Genomic DNA, 4,617 nt, shown 5'->3' with positions numbered 1-4,617 from the left:
TTTCTGTATTTTGTTCAATCCCGGGCAGGTTGGTAAGCAGCAGCAGCCTTAATGAATATATTGATTAATTGACCATATTCCCTGCTCAGCCATAGCTCTATACTGTCTTCTCTCTGTAAATACGTATATGTAAAGATTAAACCTCAAGTGCACAAGAGAATAAAAGTAGATTGAGGAGGCTCAATTTTTTTTTTACCCCAGGATATTAATTAGGAGCATCATGGCCCCACTAGACCTTTGTCAATATTGACATACTATACATTGTTAGCTTAGCTACCTAGTTAAATTCTCAAAAACTAAAATATTCAGTTCATTTTTCACCAACTACAAGCACAAAAGAAGAATTAATTTACATCCGTTGCCTTATGCTGGTCTATGTTGCCCATTGAGAGACGGCTGTATGTCAGTGCATTGGGGGGGAACAAGCATAGGAGTCTCCAGCAAAACAACACATGTAACATGAGGACTGTATTTCCACTGTTTACCTCACACTTGTCATTAAAAATAGAAAAGCTGCTGCCATGAAGACGTCCCAGAGCTGTAAATCCTTGTCAGTGATGACTACAGCATTTGACATCTGATAAACCTTTAACGTCTTTAATCTGTTCCTGGATCTGATTTACTGTGTCAGCGGCACTTAAACAACGCGCCACCAACCCGCAGTGTGGTTTTTAAGATGATGGTATTTCAAAGAGCTCTTTCTCCGAGGACCTTGGGGACATTTCACCTCTGATCTGAGACGCCTCTTCAGTTCTAACTGGTAGGTTCCCGAGCAGTTAACCTCTAATGGGGGCATTAGCTCCTGGAGAGGTTCAATGACTCACATGTGGTCACATTGTTGAGTACAATGTGAGTGAACATGTGAGTCACCGAATTGTTGACCAAGGCACATTTCCTTTAACTCAATGGAAAATGCCAGGAGGTTAACCAAAGATGTGAAGGAGACTTCATGAGGACTTACTAGGAAATACAATTCAGTTGCCTTCCACTAAACAATTGTATTAAAAATAACTTTATTTATGGGCAATGAGAACGTATATCACAATGTATGAAGGAAAAATTGACATTACTTCACTGGATATGGCAATGTAGTAAAGTCAAGGCTTTTTGGGATGAAGTGGAGAAAAAAAAGTTATTGCAAAAAACCTTCGAATGGATCCTGCCTTTTTCATTGTAGGATTATATGTACCCTAAGGGCCACAAGTACATCCAAAGAGAACGAATCATGATAGATATGTGCTTTTTGCATAAAGTCAATTGCACTATTCTGGAAAAAGAAAAACAGATATTTTCCTCTGGAAAAAACAACATATATGCAGAGAGGATGGCAAGAGTTTTGCTTTGTTTGCAAAAGATACAGAGCTTGTGGATGAAGAAAATTGAGCACAAATCAATGTAATTTAACCTCACAAATGGAATGATCCCTGAAAATAAAATGATGAAAACAAAACGGCAAACAGACCAGACTAGGACTTCCATAATTGTGTCACAAAGATAACATAGGTGTTTCTACATTTACATGGGTTGACAATTGTATCAGTAAAAAAAAACACAAAACAAGATTAAACTCCACAGCAGCTGCTCACAAAGACAAAGACTTGATATCTGATGTTGGTAAGATGAAATCAAGGAAGTGACTGTGGTGTCTATGTCATCGTTCTCAAATGTCTCTGCAGCCCCAGAGTTTTCAAATTCTAAGTTTTAAAATGCCTTCAGCAGTGTTTCATCAACAGAGATAAAATGTAGTATGTGATGACTTTTACCAACAGCAAATTAAAACAGAAGTTGGCGAGAAAACTGTGAACGTTTTAATAGAGACCTAGTATTTAAAGGCTTGTTTACCGCCGGAGAATTTCTTTGTCTACAAATGGATGAAATGAAAAAAGGTTTGTTAAATGTCAAGGCTGATTGTTCCGGCTCCGCAGGAGAAAAAAAAAAAAAAAAAAACCTGAAAACGCTGACTTTACATTTGTCGGTCAGGCTTTTATAACCGTGTGTGTGCACATCCGCTGGAGTACAGTGTGTCATCACGTTAAACTGAACTGAAAACCCCCTGTTCCTCCCCGTCCGACATCACATCCAATAATCGGCAATCGTCACCGTGACACAGACGCACGGAGGAGACACTGAAAACTCTCTGAACCACTTCAAATGTCAAGTGGAATAAACCTGATAAAACTGCTGACATTTGTCTTTGGTGCAGCTCGAGCTGAGATCTGTAACTGAGCTCCAGCAGGAAAAAAAAACAAAAAACAGCTCAAACGCTCCCTGGAAACAGCAAAAACAGCAGCACATGAAATAAACAACTATTTATTTGAAGTGTCCCCGTAAACCACCATAAAGACAGGGTCCTCAGAGGGCTCATAGACCAACATACATGTTTCACCATGAACGTCAGAGTAAATTACCGTCAGTTCAAAGCTGTTGATTGTCTGCAGGAAAATAAAAGTGAACCATGGTTTACACTAGGGGTGAAAGAAAATATCAATACACTTAAAGTCCCCCTCCCGCGACCCTTTTTGGTTATTTTAAATCCAGCAGCTCATTAGCAATGTGCCTCTGGAGGGTGGGCGGAGACTGCGCCGCCCCGCCCAGCCACCCCCTTGTACAATTACCGATTCAGCGCATTTAGCGTAAAACTGCACACTGGGATTCAATCCCAGACTGGAACATAGTCCTTGCTCACGGTGTAAGCTGCTCTACCAGGTGAGCTATACCTGTTATACCTTGACAGCTACACCGAGCTGCCAAGCCTTTCACCTCTGAGCCAGATGCAGAGCGGGGCGGGAGCTTGTAGCACTAGTGCCCTCCCCTGGAGTTGTGACACGTCAGCTCCAGTCTCCCTGAAACTGCCAGTTTGCGTCTGCCATTGGTTCACAGCAATTTGAAGGCAGAAAAACTCAGAAATGCAATTTTGCACTTCCTTTTCTGCTGATATGTGCTCTAACACAGGCACATGTGAAAAGCACGAAAAACACGATTTTCATGGGAGGGGGTCTTTAAATATCACAATGTTTCCTTTCCCCATAATGTATTGATATATATAAAGCACTGTATCTATTTTTTAAATTTCATTCAATAATTTACATGCAAACATTCACAACAGTGGCTCATTTTTGGCAGCGGCCATTCAGCTATCACCTTCACTCAACAGAACAATGAGATCTCAGGAAAAGACAGCATTAGCAAACTTTGCACTAGGGTTGTCATGAGGACGATACTTCGGTACCAAGTACAGTAAAGGCTAACATGCCAAATAATACATTGATGCCTGCCTGAGTACCAGACATAGAACTTTGCCCCCGTGTCGATTCCTGTTGGGAATGGCACGGATAGTGTACGTACGAGTCTGAGCTCGGTGCAGCTACAGTCGAACTTGCGGTCCGTTTCTTATGTGAATGCAACCAGATCTGATGCCTGGTGTACGCCGCAAGTTTGAACTCATGTAAGCATAACGTGCCACACATCTTTCTCTGGTCAGTTCTTTCAACGTTTTTATATACTGTAGGCCTACAGTCGATGGTTTGGTTTGGACTGAAAACAAACGTGTTCTAACACCAACTGTACGAGCTGAAAAAAGAAACAATGTATCATTTTCACCCCATAGTCGCACCAGTTTGTGTGAAAACATCCTGAAAGTGTAGTAATGACTACATGACGTTTTGTTTAGGTTGAGCCATATTTACCATTTCACGTTGCTACCTGCTCTTTAAATGCTGTGCAATTTGAGAAGTTGTTGAAGCACAGTGGAGCTTAAATATTTGAAGGTCTGATGTGAAACTGTTTTTTAATAAAGTAGTGAATTTAGAGGTGAATGGGTTCTGTTTTGATGTTTAATGTGGTATTGAATGAGTATCAAGGAGCCTTGAAAATTCACTGGTATTGGTATTGACTACAGAAATTCTGGTATCGTTACAAGCCTACTGTAAGCAAAGCCAATAAAACGCAGTATGTCATCTTGCTTAGTATCGCATTATATCGTATCGTTGGCCTTGTATCGTGATACGTATTGTATCGCCAGATTATTGCCAATACACACCCCTGAAATACTTTGATTCAAGCTCCTCCCCATGAGGAACATCTCACCACACGTCTATGATGGTGATTTCATAAATGCTTCCAGGTTGTTACGTATATTAAACGTCCCCATTCCAGGTAGTATTTCATTTTATGATCCTTTCATGACACAGGAGGCAGAAAAACAAGAAGAAGAAGTGAAGGAGAAACATTAAAAAGAAAAAAGGTGAGAACAGCCGGATGGACAGAGTGATGGATGAACGGATGCATGGAGGGCAGCTGCAGCAGTGTGAAGGTGACAGATTGACCCCCGGGTCTCCTCTGCGCCCAAGAGAGGCAGACCGCTGGGGTGAAAACTCCAGAGGCGAGCCAGCGGGGAAAAACAACAAACTCCAAACGTCAGCAAATATAGAGGAGGAAAGAGGAGGAGGAGGATGGACGAAGAGCAGGGAGAGAGAGGGGGGAGGGGTCAATTAGAGGGAGAGATGTGTGGATGGATTTATTGTAAGTGAGTGTGGAGGAAGAGGGGGGAGGAAGAGAGGAAGGTGATAGGAGACGAGAGGAGGAAAGATGACAGGAGAGGAAACGAGGAGAGAGCGG

Source organism: Trachurus trachurus (genome assembly GCF_905171665.1).
Source record: "Trachurus trachurus genome assembly, chromosome: 11".
NCBI lineage: Eukaryota > Metazoa > Chordata > Actinopteri > Carangiformes > Carangidae > Trachurus > Trachurus trachurus.
Note: the sequence above shows the minus strand (reverse complement) of the source record.